The sequence below is a fragment of the Bos javanicus genome, chromosome 14, assembly GCF_032452875.1.
Source record: "Bos javanicus breed banteng chromosome 14, ARS-OSU_banteng_1.0, whole genome shotgun sequence".
In the NCBI taxonomy this organism is placed as follows: Eukaryota; Metazoa; Chordata; class Mammalia; order Artiodactyla; family Bovidae; genus Bos; species Bos javanicus.
The window spans coordinates 72,619,708-72,637,874 of record NC_083881.1 but is presented as its reverse complement, the minus strand read 5'-3'; the positions used below and the strand labels follow the sequence as shown (position 1 = coordinate 72,637,874).

The following is an 18,167-nucleotide window of genomic DNA, read 5'->3' as shown; positions in this document are numbered from 1 at the left end:
GCACACAGTAGAGGAAGGAGAGGATGAAACAAATTGAGAGAATAGCATAGAAATGTATGCATTACCGTATGTAAAACAGACAGCCTGTGGGAACTTGCTGTATGTTGCAGTGAGCTCAAGCTGGTGCTCTGTGGCAGTCTAGAGGGGTGGGATGGGGTGGGAGGTGGGAAGGAGGTTCAAGAGGGAGGGGACATGCATATACCTATGGCTGATCATGTGATTGTATGGCACAACCATCCAATGTTGTAAAGCAACTATCCTCCAATTTAAAAATATATAAATTAAATTTTTTTAATGAGATTTTTAAGTAAATACTTCAAGCACATTGAGAATGGATACCCTTTTTCTGTAATAATTGTTTTGTGGTCAGAAAGGCTTAGTAACTTAAAGTTCAATTCTTTAGAGCAAGGAGAGTCATTAATGGTAAGAAATAAATCCTCCTGGATTTCAACTGATCCCTCTTTTCTTCTCTATGAATTTATAATTATGGATGGTAGAGAATATTTTTTAAAACTCCCTTTTAGGAGAGTGACATTGAAACATGTAGAATATCATGTAAGAAACAAGTTGCCAGTCCAGGTTCGATGCGCGATACTGGATGCTTGGGGCTGGTGCACTGGGACGACCCAGAGGGATGGTGTGGGGAGGGAGGAGGGAGGAGGGTTCAGGATGGGGAACACATGTATGCCTGTGGCGGATTCATTTTGATATTTGGCAAAACTAATACAATTATGTAAAGTTTAAAAATAAAATAAAATTAAAAAAATAAAATAAAATAAAAAAATAAAAAGCATAGAGAAAAAAAAATAGATGTAGAGCTGATAAACAGCAATCCGGAGCCCCAAATTAGGAATCAATTTCAAGGTGGGTCAGTGGTAAAGAATCTGCCTGCCAATGCAGGAGACACGGGTTCAATCCCGGGTGTGGGAAGATCCCACAAGCCCCTGAGCAACTAAACCCATGCTCCACAACTATTAAGCCTGTGTTCTAGAGCCCGGGACTGCAACTACTGAAACCCGAGCACCCTAGAGAGCTATGCTCCACAGCAGGAGAAGCCGCCACAATGAGAAGCCCACATGCTGCATCAAGAGTAGCCCCTGCTCCCCGAAACCAGAGAAAGGCCTGCACAGCAATGAAGACCCAGCACAGCCGAAAGATAAAGCATTTAAAAATGCTTTGAGACCCGTATACCCATATTTGTCCAGTATGTACTAAGGAAAGGGTAGATTGAGTAATTACCTGGCCAGAAATCTATTCTTGTTTCTATTTTCTTAGCCAATTCTATAATTTGTTAAACGTAATTTTTCTTTCTTTTTTTTAACAAACCACCAATGATATAGCTTTCAGAATTAATGGTTTAATTTTTAGATTAAAGATGCTAAAAATGGTTGATCTACTACAGATCTGTAAGAAAAACAAAAAATAAACATTTTTATTTATTCAATAATACAATATTTTATAGAATTTAAGACTTCATAAGCTACAAGAAAAATGAATGTTTTATATATGTTAAAAAAGAAAACCAATGTCATTAAACTGGCACAATGCCTTTTGTCATTTAACATTTTATTTTATATTTTAAAAAGAGATCTTTGAGACTTACTTGTTCATAGATATTTATCACCCTATTCCTACACAGAAAGGAAAATATAAGCAAAGTAAGTTCATTACAGCTTTGATAAATATTGTCATTTGACAGGCAATTCTTTAGCACATATGTCAGTAGCAAACATAAGATGGGTTCTACTTTGGGGTATCTTCCTTTATGAGATCCCATAGAGCATGTCATCATTGCCTCATAAGAAAGGGTGAAACTGGCTATTCCTCTGGGCATGGATATTTGCTTCAGTATATCACATTTAGGCTTAATTGTTCTGTGTCTGTGTCTTACTGTTAAATAACTTTCCATTTCAATGCCAAGTCATAATGTAATATTTTAATAATATTTGTATAGCATTTAAACTCAACATATGTATCAGACTCAATTGAATTAACAATAAGACTGGCAATAACCAAGTTCAAGCAATAGCTACTACAGCATGATTATCCTCTGACCATCCATTATAAGATGTATGCCAATTTTTAAAACTGTTGAAATATGAAAACATGTGAATCTTAGAATTGAAGCCTCCAATGACAATCCCCTATAATTTCATCATGGTGGCTATTAGCATGAACTTGGTAGCCAGATAGACATGAGTATGGACTCAGTCTTTTAATTACTGTATGACTCATACTGCACAAACTACTTAACCTCTACAAGCCTTGCCAGGTGGTGGCAGTGCTAGATTCTGCCTGCTAATGCAGAGAATTAAGAGACACAGGCTCAATCCCTGGCTGAGAAGATCCCCTGGAGGAGAGCATGGCAACCCACTGCAGTATTCTTGCCTGGAAAATGCCATAGACAGAGGAACCTGGTCAGTCTACAGTCCCTGGGGCAGCAAAGAGTTGGACATGACTGAGCAGCTGCAGCTATAAGCCTTAGGTCATTCAGAAATAAGTAGTATAGTAGTACCTATAGTACAGAATGATTGTAGGGATTAAACAATGTAATTTCTACATACATTGCTCATTAAATACTCGATATTATAATTTTTACTAGAAGCGTTATTTGTTTGGCCCTACACAACCACCCATAAGGCAGTAGAAAGACGATATCCCCATTTGCTTGTTCTGCTCTCCTCAGAAAAAGGATCAAAGATATTTTGATCTGCCCAAGATTACAAAGTCAGTAAGTGACTGGCTCCTTCCATATAGATTTTCCTCAGACTGAGACTGATAAATGTACGTAAACTTCCCATTCTCACAAAAAATGTTGAATTAGCTTAAAGAAAATAAAAATGATCAGAGCATTGTGAATATTTTTGATTCTCCAGTAGCCCATGCATCTTTATCCTAAAAACAGTACCCCTTCCCAACTTTCAATCCATATTAAATACAGCTTCAATTCCTGGCTCCTGGGATAAGGCTCAAGTTCAGCTATTCAAGTTCACAACTTTGAATTCCCCTGGCTGCAAAGATTGATCCAAGAACAGGCACTTAACTCAAACGAAGTTAGTCAGAATAAATCAGAACTAATTTCAGGACTTTTAGTTGAACAACACAAAGAGATATTTCAACAGAGAGGACATTTCCCCCTTGGGTTTGGCTTGGATTTGAGGAGGTATGAGGCTGGAGCAGCGGCTACCATCTTGTGACCACATGGACCCTGAAACTGAAGCCAAAACGTGGCAGACCTGGGCAACAGGCTGAAACAAAATACTAAGTTCCAAGATGTGAGCTTCTGAATACAGTCATGCTTGAATTTACCCTATTTTTTTTTTTTTTTTTTTACCTCTCAGTTATTTGAGACAACACATTCTCCTTCTCTGCACAAATTCTAACCTTCACCTTCTGAACAAGGGACTCAAGAAAGGGCAGTATAAACCAAAAAGAGGTAGGTGGTTAACAAGCTTCAAGATTTCCATAGCCAATACATAATTATTTATCTTTGTTCTGAAAAAGTGAAATCAATTAAACACCATCAATTTGCCATGTACACAATTTTAAGGACAGGAAACAAATGTTTACTGTGTCAATTTCCTTGTCACTGGCTGAACATCTAAGGACTTTCTGTATTAATTTATAGTAAGCAACACTATGAAAAGAGTTGGATTATATAAATTTAAATATCTTGAGATTTGAGTGAGACACACATGGAATTATTTCAATATATCTAATTCCACTCTGGTGTCATTGTGGATTTGTAAATCATTGACACCATGCAATTCAATTTTCTGTCTTTCAATTCTCTAAAACCTGACTAGTTAGAAACCTAAATACAATTTACTCAACTAGCTAGCTACAATTCATTCAGACTTATAAAAATCTATCTAAATATGATACAGAGTAAAATCTAGGCTCTTCAAAACAGCACTAAAACTAATAGTTAAATATAAAAAGGGAAAAGCGGAAAATGACGAATTCAAAAGCTGATTTAATAGGAAAGTAGTTAATTTTCTTTGCTAAAAAGTAAAATGTTTATTCAGAAGTTCACTGTGTCTAAGTTTTTTCCAGGAGAAATTAACAACAGCTGGGACATTTGTATACATACAGAGAAATTTACATATTCCCACATTTTGGGATTCCCCTCACCTAGAGCCAGACATCCTGGAATGCGAAGTCAAGTGGTCCTTAGGAAGCATCACTACGAACAAAGCTAGTGGAGGTGATGGAATTCCAATTGACTTATTTCAAATTCTAAAAGATGATGCTGTGAAAATGCTGTACTCAATATGCCAGCAAATTTGGAAAACTCACCAGTGGCCACAGGACAGGAAAAGGTCAGTTTTCATTCCAATCCCAAAGAAAGACAATACCAAAGAATGCTCAAACTACCACACACTTGCACTCATCTCACATGCTACTAAAGTAATGCTCAAAATTCTCCAAGCCAGGCTTCAACAGTACATGAACCGTGAACTTCCAGGTATTCAAGGTGGATTTAGAAAAGGCAGAGGAACCAAAGATCAAATTGCCAACATCCACTGGATCATCAAAAAAGCGAGAGAGTTCCAGAAAAACATCTATTTCTGCTTTATTGACTATGCCAAAGCCTTTGATTCAGTTCAGTTCAGTTGCTCAGTTGTGTCCGACTCTTTGTGACCCCATGGACTGCAGCACACCAGGCCTCTCTGTCCATCACCAACTCCTGGAGTTTACTCAAACTAATGTCCATTGAGTCTGTGATGCCATCCAACCATTTCATCCTCTGTCATCCCCTTCTCCTCCTGCCCTCAATCTTTCCCAGCATCAGGGACTTTTCAAATGAGTCAGCTCTTAGCATCAGGCCAAATTATTTGAGTTTCAGCTTCAACATCCACACAGTCAAAGGCTTTGGCATAGTCAATAAAGCAGAAATAGATGTTTTCTGGAACTCTCTTGCTTTTTCAATGATCCAGCAGATGTTGGCAATTTGATCTCTGGTTCCTCTGCCTTTGACTGGACCACAACAAACTGTGGAAAATTCTTAAAGAGATGGGAATACCAGACCACCTGACCTGCCTCCTGGGAAATCTGTATGCAGGTAAAGAAGCAACAGTTAGAACTGGACATGGAACAACAAACTGCTTCCATACAGAGAAAAGAGTATGTCAAGGCTGTATATTGTCACCCTGCTTATTTAACTTATATGCAGAGTACATCATGAGAAATGCTGGGCTGGATGAAGCACAAGCTGGAATCAAGACTGCTGGGAGAAATATCAATAATCTCTGATGTGCAGATGACACCACCCTCATGGCAGAAAGCGAAGAGGAACTAAAGAGCCTCTTGATGAAAGGAGAGTGAAAAAGTTGGCTTAAAACTCAACATTCACAAAACTAAGATTATGACATCCAGTCCCATTACCTCATGGCAAATAGATAGGAAAACAGTAGAAACAGTGACAGACTTTATCTTTGGGGGCTCTAGAATCACTGAAGATGGTGACTGCAGCCATGAAATTAAAAGACACTTGCTACTTGGAAGAAAAGCTCTGCCCAACCTAGACAGCATATTAAAAAGCAGAGAAATTACTTTGCTGACAAAGGTCCATCTAATCAAAGCTTTGGTTTTTCCAGTAGTTATGTATGGATGTGAGAGTTGGACCATAAAGAAAGCTGAGCACGGAAGAATCGATGCTTTTAAACTGTGGTGTTGGAGGAGACTCTTGAGAGTCCCTTGGACTGTAAGGAGATCCAACCAGTCCATCCTAAAGGAAATCAGTCCTGAATATTCATTGGAAGGACTGATGCTGAAGCTGAAACTCCGATACTTTGGCCACCTGATTCGAAGAACTGACTCATTTGAAAACACCCTGAGGCTAGGAAAGATTGAAGACAGGAGGAGAAGGGGACGACAGAGGATGAGATGGTTGGATGGCATCACCGACTCAGTGGACATGAGTTTGAGTAAACTCTGGGAATTAGTGGTGGACAGGGAGGCCTGGCATGTTGCAGTGCATGGGGTCACAAACAGCGACTGAACTGAACTAAAAGGAACCACAGTACTATTTTGGTTTTCTTGTTCCTTCAACATACTGACTTAAGTTGCTGCTTTTACATAACATTTTTTTAACCATGTACTCTTATTACTAACCATGTATTCTAAAAATGTTTGTTCACAGAATTGGATTCCAAAGAAAAACAGATTGTACCTTAAACCACAAACATGGAGTTTAGTTGGATTTTACTTATAATTATATACAGTACAGATAATAAATCTGCAGAAGCACATATTCAACAAATACAAATATTAGCATATACTTCAATTTAAATGTTTTTTCTCTTTCATTACAGGTTCAAAATCCAAAGGCAGGTGGGAAGGGGGAGGCGGGGAACTCCCTCATTTTTTTGCCTCGATAAATGGTTCATATATACATTTTCTTTGAAATAGTAATTACGGCCTATCTTTCCTTGATACAGCAGGTGGAGGATTAAATAAAGAAGTATTGTAGCCTGTCATGCACTGAAATGAAGAGGACTAGTCTGCTATCCTTCTTCAGCCTTCATGAAGCTTTCTGTTTTTCCTTATTATCCTATCCTTGCTGTGAAGTGTGCTGGCCTTTCGATTACTTACAAACTCTCACCTTTATAGGAGTAAGTAATAAATGGGTTAAAGTAGCAGCTGTAATCTCATCTTTATTTGACTAGAGCAGCTTTTCAAACTTTTTAAACCTCAGCCAATAGGAAGAAGTACATTTCCCTTCACAACTCAGGACACACAAATACTTATGTTTATACGTATGTATGTCTAACTGAAACACAAATTTCAACCGATCTTGACCCTTACTACATGTAGTGGACTCTGATAGTCTCTATTTTATTTTATTCTAGTCTCTGAATCGTATTTTTTTCAACTGCTGTTTCAGAACCACTGAATTGATCCCATTGATCCTTTATTAAGTCTTGACCTAAAGGGTTGAAAATCAGTCTCAAGAGATGAAAGCAGCTTAAGCTAGAGCTTGAGTCTTGAAATAGGCTTCAAATCTGACTTTGCTGTTGACAGTCATGTGACCTTTGACAAGATACTTAGCTAATATGCTGTTTCTTCATTCATAGAATGGAGGCAATATTCCTACTTCACAGAATGATTGTGAGAATCACTGTGATGATATGAAAATCCAAGTCCATCTCTGATATATGGTTCAGTTCAGTTGCTCAGTCATGTCCGACTCTTTGCTCCCCCATGAACCACAGCACACCAGGCCTCCCTGTCCATCACCAACTCCTGGAGTCCACCCAAACCCATGTCCATTGAGTCGGTGATGCCATCCAACCACCTCATCCTCTGTTGTCCCCTTCTCCTCCTGCCTTCAATCTTTCCCAGCATCAGGGTCTTTTCATATAAGTCAGCCCTTCACATCAGGTGGTCAAAGTATTGGAGTTTCAGCTTCAATATCAGTCCTTCCAATGAATACTCAGGACTGATCTCCTTTAGGATGGACTGGTTGGATCTCCTTGCAGTCCAAGGGACTCTCAAGAGTCTTCTCCATATATCTTCTTCTGATATATGGTAGGATGAAGTTAATTAGTAGTTCCTGGACCATCCCTTAAATCTCAAAAAACCTAACAGGGGACAAGCTCTGTAGAAATGCTGCTTTTCAAACCCTTTTAAACCTTCTCTCTCCTTCCTTCTCAGTCTTTCCCACAAACCCACAGATAAAACACGTGTTTAAATTCTCCAGTCTGTTAGGGGCCACTTGAGCCAGCACCACGGCCACATCAGCAAACACTGAAAACACCCAGAAGGAAGGTAATGCTGGTGACATGCGTTGCCACAGGATCAATTTTAACAAATATTGCACAAGATACTTTGGGGAAGATGGTATGAGGTATTGCCACTTAAAGAGGAACCAGAGCTTCTGCCCAACTGTCAACTTCGATCAATTGTGGACCTTGGTCAGTGAGCAGACACTGGTGAAAGCTGCAAAGAACAAGACTAGCTGTTCGTATCATTGATGTGGTGCCGTCGGTCTTAAAGTTCTGCGGAAGAAGAAGCTCCCAGAGCAGCCTGTCATCCTGAAGGCCAAATCTTCCCACAGAAGAGCTGAGGAGATGAGCAGTGTGGTCGGGGTTTGTGTTCTGGGAGCCTGAAGCCACACAGTGGGAGATTCATTAAATGTTAACAAGTGCTTTTCAAAATCAATCCATCAATCACTAGTCTGAAGAGTGAGAAATTACTAAAGTAAGAAACATTTAATATCTCACACTTTCCCACCAATTCCTGTGCAGGCCCAGGTAATCAACAGTTCTTTGGAATATCAGGATAAAACCAATAGAAACTTCAAAATTCTTGGAACATCCTCGTCCATCATGATCTGACTCTGTCCTTCACCTCCAGCATTAGATGAAACAGTTCCCCTCATCTTCCGAAGAATACGTAATTGATTTCCATTATTGCCGGCCTTGTCATGCTTTGTGGCCTCTTTGTATTAATCAGTGTTTCCATTGTGCTGGCCTCAGCATCTTGCCCCAGCTTTCTGTTCTGCCACTTAACCGCCTGTGTAGTCTTGGGCGAGTTACTGATTCAGTATTTCTGAACACGCTTTCCTCATCTATAGTAGAATAATAATAATATCCACCACATGAACATTCTCGAAAGGAGATAATGACATCAGGGCTGTAAATTGCCTGGCACATAATGAGCACTCAATGAGTGATGATTGCTAATATTTTCATTATGTTTATCAGTCAGTGCTAAGTTAAAGTAACATCTGTTCTAGCAAATCTTTGCTGACCCTCCTCTTTTACATCGCATGCCTTACTTACGGATTCTCCTCACGCTCTGGGCACACATCTCATTGCATCATGTTCTAAGCTTTTGTTTTCTTGCAGCTTCCTCTACACGACTGGAAAACCTCTTGAGGACAAGCAAATATCCTTTACTTCCAAATCTAAAGCATCTAGCAGAGTGCCTAGGACATTATAAGGTTTTCAGTAATTGTGTTTAACTTGTTCAATTAATGCCTAGAATACAAAAGAACATAATTACCACCTCTACCATACCTTTTAGAATTGGAGTACTATTAGCAAAGAAAGGGTAGTGATTGGAATAAATGCTACTCAAAATACAAATGATATTCTGTAATTTCAAAGGCAAAGTAATGCTAAAGAATGATTTCTTCATTTTTAGCTTTCTCAAGTTGCTTTAAAAACCTGAAAAGTGACTGTTCCTTTTTCCAGTGACTCCAGTAGTCATTCTCATACATTAAAACAACATTTTATTGTGTAATGGCCAGGCACACTGTTCTATGTGTTGGAGATGTAACAATGAAAAAATAAGTCCATCCCCTAGAGGAGCTTACATTCTGATGGGAAGAAAGAGCCAAATAACTTCAATGAATATATTATATAAGGTATAACACATGTGCTGTGCTTAATCATTCAGTCGTGCCCAACTCTTCGCGACCCCATGGGCTGTAGCCCACCCGGTTCCTCTGTCCATGGGGATTCTTCAGGCACGAATACTGGAGTGCGTTGCCATGACCTCCTTCAGGGGATCTTCCCAACCCAGGGATCGAACCCAGGTCTCCTACACTGCAGGCAGATTCACTACCGTCTGAGCCACCAGGGGATAGGAGTAGATGCTATAGGGAAAAAATAAAGCACAATAAGGAAATGGTAAGGATTTCCTGTTTAAGGAAATCTGGTTCTGTTATGAGACAATAATTGAGGAAAAACTGAATGAAGCAAAGAAATAAAAAATGTGTATCAGTCTCTTAAACACTTTTACACTTAATTCTAAAATTTTCCAGGAATGAAGTCAACCATAAACTGGGAAAGCAACGTTGTCATCCCAATCAATTGAAAGGGAGATTACTTCAGATGCATACAGTAGCATAACAAGCAGAGATTTCAACTCAAGCACTAATTGGTTTCAGCCATGACCTTGCAGGAACACACTGAAATCTATTTATAATAGCTACGGCAGTGACTCTGTTACTTAAAAGAAGCGGCTCGTGTGGCCTACAACCCTTTTATGCCATAAGCTTCTTTTATCTCTTCAAAAAACCTGAGCCCTGACCCACATTGGCTAGATTACTTGAACTAGCATTTCATTTACTTGACCACTAAAGTTAGTAAGAGTCCACACCATCTAACTTTAAATAACTTTCAGTTGACCAGTTCCTGCATCTTTGTTGATACTGCCTATATCCTATATCCTAAGGCTGCATGGCTCCAATAATAGTGAAAGGATATCCTAGCCTGGTGTTTCTCACTCCTTTGACCATTTGGTCACAGCGTCCAAAGTTTTTCTATTGACCTAAATTTGTTTTTGAAAACAAATCTCAAGCTCATATTAATGCAGTGATTTCAAATTATCTAAATTAACTCTCTCACAGTTTAAAAGGTCTATACATTGTATATGAAAGTGAACTGTTAGTTTCTCAGTCATGTCCTACTTTTTGCCACCCCATGGACTGTAGTCCACTAGGCTCCCCTGTCCATGGAATTCTCCAGGTAAGACTACTGGAGTGATTGGCTGTTCCCTTCTCCAGAGGATCTTCCCAACTCAGGAATTGAGCTCAAGTGTCCTACACTGCAGGCAGATTCTTTACTATTTGAGCCACCAGGGAAATCCATACTTTATACATATACATATAAAAGTATATGCATATATTTACATATATGCTGAAAAACCAGTATAATTTTTTCTAAGCAAAATAAAATGAAATACAATTTTTCTAGCCATATCCGTTATTAGACATACTTGCAATTTGTTTGTAGGAACTTGAATAAGTGAAAAGGACTCTCTAACTTCTTTCTGACAATATTTGAAGTAAACCAATTTTACCCAGATAGTTAAATAGTATTTCAAACTGATTAGTATATAAATAAATTGGAGAAACTATGTCAGTTGAATTTGCATCTTATTTTGCATATTAGTAAAAATGTCTGACATAGGTGGATACTGAAATAGATAATACAAGTTAAGATTTCTAAATTTTGGGGATAGCGTGTCTGTCAATACTATAGCAGGCTTTATAATAAACTCACATCTTAAAATAGATATAATTGATTAGTTATTACTATAGCTAAAAGTTGGTATAGCTATATTAGTTCTTCCACACAACCTTAGAAATACATGCAGACCTTTCTTAATTTAACATGCAAAAATACTGATTGCAAATATCTGAAATGTACATATTTTTAGAGAGGCCCAAAATTCCATGTGCACATAGATGACATAAAAATATTTAATTAAATTATTTGAAGAGGTTCTTCTCATCATTAGTCACCAGTCACCTTACTACTATCTTTTCCATCTTTCTAAACAAACAAATAGTTTAAGAATATATTTATACGTTAATGAGTTGGAGGGGGTGGACAGGGAGAGGGGATGGCTTAAATTGTAAAAAGAATTGCCTTAATTTTTTGATTGAATATTTATGTGCAACACGGTTTTATTCAAGTTGAAAATTTTTTCTACTATTAAAATAATATGTAAGGTCAGTATCATTTTATACCATATTTAGTGATATATAAGGCTGTTTTAATTGTTAATTGGCTTGGCTCTTCTGTGATGTAATAATAACCAGATAACTGTTTCCCAAATTTGTCTCGTCAGAAGGATCACTAGACCACAGTTCAGACCTGTTAGTTCAGGACTTCCAGGGGTGAGGTATAAGTTTCTCACAAGATAATAACAGCTTCTAATCTTTAGGCAAATCAGGGAAAATCTGATTAAGTAATTGATGAATTACAAATAAAGACTGAGAATAGTCATTTCTCAATTGTGCAAATAACTTCTTACAGTTCTTTCCTGTAAGAAATGCTTTATTCTCAAATTTAGAATCGAGTAAATATTATGGTCATGAGGGGGAAGGAAGTGGAAGGATGGACAAATTAGAGGCTTGGGATTGACATATTTACACCACTATATATAAAATAGATAGCTAATAAGGACCTACTGTGTAGCATAGAGAACTTTACTTCTACAGTAATGACCTCACAGGGAAAGATTCTAAAAAAATGGACATCTGTATAACTGATTCACTCTGCTGTCCAGCAGAAAATAACAGGAGAAGGCACTGGCAACCCACTCCAGTCTCTTGCCTGGAAAATCCCATGGACGGAGGAGCCTGGTAGGCTGCAGTCCATGGGGTCTTGAAGAGTTGGACACGACTGAGTGACTTCACTTTCACTTTTCACTTTCATGCATTGGAGGAGGAAATGGCAACCCACTCCAGAATTCTTGCCTCGAGAATCCCAGGGACAGAGGAGCCTGGTGGGTTGCCATCTATGGGGTCGCACAGAGTTGAACACAACTGAAGCGACTTAGCAGCAGCAGCAGCAGAAAATAACAACATTGTAAATCAACTATACTCCAATAAAAACTTTATAAAAAGAGTAAATGTGATAACAAAATGGATTAAAGACTTGAGTTTAGAACTGAAATAATAAAACTCTTAGAAGAAAACATAATAGTATGCTCTAGATAACTCTCCTCAGGCAAGAGAAACAAAACCAAAAACAAACAAATATGGTTACATCAAACTAAAAAAAACTGTAGCAAAGGAAGTCATCAACAAAGTGAGAAGACAACCTACCAAATGGGAGAGTATAATTGTAAATTCCATATCTGTTGAGCAGTTAATATCCAAAATATATAAAGAACTTATACAACTCAACAACTAAAACAAACCTAATTTAAAAATGGGCAAAGGACGTGACATTTTTCCAAAGAAGATGTACATATGGCACAAGTAAAGGTGTTCGGCATCACCAATTATTATGGAAATGCAAATCAAAACCACCATTAGATATCACCTCATACTGTTAGAATGGTTATTAAAAAAGTTAAGAAATGACTAGTGTTGGCAAGGATGTAGATAAAAGGGAAGCCTCATACTCTGTCAGTGGGGCTGTAAATTGGTACAGCTGCTGTGGAAGACAGTACAGAGATTTCTCAAAAAATTAAGACTAGAACTACTGTATGATTGAACTTTTCTACTCGGGGGTATTTATCTAAAGAATGTGAATCCTAATCTGCACCCCATGTTCACTGGACTCCCATGTTCATTTCAGCAATATTTACAATAGCCAAGAAATTGAAACAATTTAAGTGATCATCAACAGATGAATGGATAAAGACAATGTGGTGTAAGTATACACACACACACACACACACACACACACACACACACACACACAATGAAGTACTACTCAGCCATAAAGAAGAATAAAATTTTGCCATTTACAGGAATGTGGATAAACCTGGAAGGTATCATGCAAAATGAAATAAGTCAGAAGAAGAAAAGCAAATACCATATGATCTCACTCATCTGTGGAATAAAAAAAAATAACTAATAAAATAAAAAAATAAAAACAAACACCTAGATACTGAGAACAGATTAGTGGTTATCAGAGGGGAAAGGGCAGGGGGCGGGGAAGGCAAAATGCTAAAGGGGATCAACTGTATGGAGAGGAATGGGATCTAGATGTTGGGTGCTGAACACATGGTAGAGTATACAGCAGTAGAAATAGAATGCCGTCTTCATAAAATGTTATTTTAAAACCTCAAGAAATTAAAATTTAAAAAGAGTAAAAGTAATTATCATTGAATCTACAGTGGTGGCAAGAAAAAAATATATCATTCCAACAAATGGCATCACAGTTTCCCCAAAATTTACTGTTTAGAAGTAAAGATACTGCCTTTCCGTCTGGATACAGCAGTCTGGTGAGCTGAGATGAGTGCGTATGAGCACAGCCAGGAGACAGCGGGGAAGAAGCAGTCGGAGGGGAGGTGCTTACTGCTCAGAGTGTGCTGCTGGCAGTACCACCAGCTCTCAGCACTGCTGGGGGCCCCCCACCCCACCTCGCCTGCCAAGGCCCGCAGGCTGTGGTACAAGTCCAGTTCAGTTCAGTTCAGTTCAGTCGCACAGTCGTGTCCGACTCTTTGCAACCCCACAGACTGCAGCACACCAAGCCTCCCTGTCCATCACCAACCCCCGGAGTTTACTCAAACTCATGTCCATTGAGTCGGTGATGCCGTCCAGCCATCTCATCCTCTGTCATCCCCTTCTCCTCCCGCCTTCAATCTTTCCCAGTATCAGGGTCTTTTCAAATGAGTCGACTCTTTGCATGAGGTGGCCAAAGCTGAGGTGTTTCAGCTTCAGCATCAGTCCTTCCAATGAACACTCAGGATTGATCTCCTTTAGGATGGACTGGTTGGATTTCCTTGCAGTCCAAAGGACACTCAAGAGTCTTCTCCAACACTGTGGTTCAAAGCATCAATTCTTCGGTGCTCAGCTTTCCTTACAGTCCAACTCTCACATCCATACACGACTACTGGAAAAACCATAGCCTTGACAAGATGGACCTTTGTTGGCAAAGTAATGTCCAAGTGAGGTTATATCATACATCCATTGGTGTGCACCACAGTGCCCCCAAACACCCAGGTCCTAGGGGTGCCACCCATGCAAGCCTGTCCACCATGGTGTCAACCGGCTCAGGTTTGCTTGAAGCCTTCAGTTGGTTGCGAAGAGCATGCTGGACACCACCATGGGGCCCTGAGGATCCTGGATTCCTCCTGGGTTGGTGAAGATTCTACATAAAAATTCTTTGAGGTCCTCATCAATCCACTCCATAAAGCTATCAGAAGAAACCTTGGCATCCAGTGGATCACCAAACCAGTCCACAAACACGGGGGCGTGTGGAGGCGGACGTCTGCAGGCAGAAAGTGTCACAGCCTAGGCAGGGGCCGCAAATTCTGCCACATGCCTGGTGGTTCTCACCGTGCAGCTTGGAGAAGTTGCAGTCCTCTCAACTTCACCACTACTGCTAATACAAGTAGTGTTTGTAAAATTCCTGCCTAATGAACAACTTAGGACATTCTTGTCCTTAAAAAAGAGGAAGAAAAAATAAAACAAAAAAAAGAAGTTAAAATATCTTAAGGATTCACTTTAAGTGAAACAAAGAGAAACTTTGAGATTAGGAGAGCATGGTAAGAAGACCAAAAAAGGCTTTCCTTTCCTTGAGTCATAATTCTATCAGAATAAGATACAAAAGAAAAATGTCATTTTTCTTTTAGTAAAATAATATTGCAATGTTTTATTTACTCATTGTTCAAAGAGGGAATATCTTTGACCTACTTGGTATAATGGAGATCTTTTGAACAGGTTAAAAAAAAAACACACACACAAACACAATTGCTAAATAGAGTAAGAATGCTCCTAAAACTAGATAAAATGTATATATTTTTCAAAAATATGCATGAAGATATAACAGCACTAACAAAGCAGTGACAACTTGACATCTCAGAGGGAAGAAACAGACAGAGGCTCCCTTCAGTCCCTCAAGGAATATGCTGATTCTCAGGTATGAACTGAGAAGCTGAAAAAAAGTTTTGGATATCTTATAAGGCTGAAACATAAGAATTGGAGTTCAGAATGTATTAAGGAAGCAGGTCACCAATGTAAATACCCTACTTTTTATTTGAAACCCCTGATGGTTTTTCCAGTGGTCATGTATGGATGTGAAAGTTGGACTGTGAAGAAAGCTGCTGCTGCTGCTGCTGCTGCTGCTGCTGCTGCTGCTAAGTTGCTTCAGTCGTGTCCAACTCCTAGTGACCCCATGGACTGCAGCCCACCAGGCCCCTCCATCCATGGGATTTTCCAGGCAAGAGTACTGGAGTGGGTTCCCATTGCCTTCTCCGGAAGAAAGCTGAGTGCCGAAGAATTGATGCTTTTGAACTGTGGTGTTGGAGAAGACTCTTGAGAGTCCCTTGGACTGCAAGGAGATCCAACCAGTCCATTCTAAAGGAGATCAGTCCTGGGATTTCTTTGGAAGGACTGATGCTAAAACTCCAATATTTTGGCCACCTCATGCGAAGACTTGACTCCTTGGAAAAGACTCTGATGCTGGGAGGGATTGGAGGCAGGAGGAGAAGGGGACAACAGAGGATGAGATGGCTGGATGGCATCACCGACTCGATGGACATAAGTTTGGGTGAACTCCGGGAGTTGGTGATGGACAGGGAGGCCTGGCGTGCTGCCATTCATGGGGTTGCAAAGAGTCAGACATGACTGAGCTGAACTGAGGGTTATACTCTAGAAATAAAGACAAACTAAAACGTGTGGGGGCCTAAAAAAATTGAAAATTGTTTTTAAGTCAACATAATTCCTGATTTTATTGAGAGGGTCTTCTTGATCTGATTGACACAAGTAGCATAAATATCCTGGAGGATGCTAGTACAGCCCAAGATTCCATTTGCCTCTACAAATATTCATATGTAACGTTCATCATTAAACTACAAGGGATACCAAGAGACAAGACCTAATGATCAAACACAAACAAGCAAAAAAAAAGCATACAAATAAAACAGCAGAAATAGACTCACAGGTGATTTAGATATTGAGATATTCAAAGTAATAGACCCTAATTCTTAAGATCTATGATTTTATCCTCAATATTTAGATGACAAAATGAAGATTTTCAGCAGAAAAGTAAAAATTCTGTTTTCAAAAAAAAATGTTAATTTTCGAATTGAGAAATACAACTGAAAATAAGAATGCAATAAATGAAAGTAGCTGGACCCAGGAGAGAAAACAACAACCAGTAGTTTGAACAGAAGAGCTTAACATAGAGAATAGTTAACTAGACATAAATTTATTAAGTAACTGAAAGAGTAGGATAAGATCTCTAAAATATCACAGAGTAGGAACTTCAGTTAGTCATTACCACACCTATAGCAGAAATAGGGAAACCAAGAGAAGACATTGACATTCCTAAAACTTAGAAACCTGAAGGAAGAGCCCCATGAAGCTGAAATGTTTTGGTGTTCTTGAGATTGTGACTTAATCTCCGAGATTCTGTCGTCTCAGAGCAACAGATGAGCAAACTGGATTCAGCCGTTGCTACCGGAAGGCGTTTCAAGAAGTACGGCTGGAGGTAATGCTCAAATGATGTGCTAGAAGAAAGAAATCTCATAGGAAACTCACAGGACATTAAGAGTAAAAAACAAGTTCCTTCCTCCTCCAATCTTGCACACTCCCTCTAGTGTTTCCTCTTGTTAGATGCTAGTGTAGAACCAGCTGACAAAACAGAAACGTGGTTTATAGTGTCCTGGTTCAGCATCAAGAAGCAGAATACAGAAGAAGCCAACAGGCAATAAATAATATAATTACTGACACAGTAGATTTAACAGCAGGTTAAACTCAGTGAAGAGAGCACTTGTTATTTGGAAGATGGGACAGAAAAAAATATCTAGACTAAAGCTGTAGAGAAAAAAGAGAGATAATACAGAAATGGGATAAATTAAGAGTTCTAATATGCATGCAATTGAGTCCTAGAAAGGGAAGAGAGAGAATGGAAGCAAAGCAATATTTGAAGCATAATGACTGATGATTCCTACCCCCTCCCCCACAAAAAAAAAAAAGATGGCAAGGCACAGATTAAAGAAACCTGATAAACACCGAGAAAAGCATATGTAGAGATCGTACACGTGTGTGTGAGTGCTCAGTCGTGTCTGACTCTCTGTGACCCCATGGACTGTAGCCCTCCAGGCTCCTCTGTCTATAGGATTCTCCAGGCAAGAATACTGGAGTGGGTTGCCATGCCCTCCTCCAGGGGATCTTCCAGATCTAGGAATCGAACCCATATCTCCTGCATCTCCTTTGTAGGCAGGTGGATTCTTTACCACTGAGCCACCTGGGAAACCCAAGGGATAGTAGGGTGAGACCAAAAATCAAAGACAAGAGAAAACATTTTAGCATTCTTATAGAGGGAAAAATAATCAGATTTTTTCTGTTCTTTTTCTTCCTAAAACTAATAAATAATTCTCATTTTATTGATTGTCACCACCAGTCACTCACTTACCTGTCACTAAAATGTGCTTTATATTTCCTTTTCACTTATTTCTATACCCAACTTATCATAAATCCATTTCTTGATTGTCCCACTGTATATTGGAAATATATTCTGTCAATATTCATCATTATTCCTCTACTCTCAGCTGCCATTATCTCTAAGTCATAGTATAGGTAGAATTTGGAGATATTGCGGATTCAGTCCCAGAACACCACAATAATGTGGATATCACAATAAGGAAAACCACATGAGTTTTGTTTCCCAGTGCATATTAAAATTATGTTTATACTGTATTATATTTTGTGTGGATTAGTTGCTCAGTTGTGCCTGACTCTT

General features: G+C 39.0%; 1 pseudogene; it reads left to right on the top strand.

Annotated features, from left to right (window-relative positions):
• The first annotated feature begins 13,711 nt into the window (after positions 1 to 13,711).
• LOC133260806 (large ribosomal subunit protein eL15-like) lies at positions 13,712 to 16,917 on the top strand (annotated as a pseudogene).
• Positions 16,918 to 18,167: the final 1,250 nt, after the last annotated feature.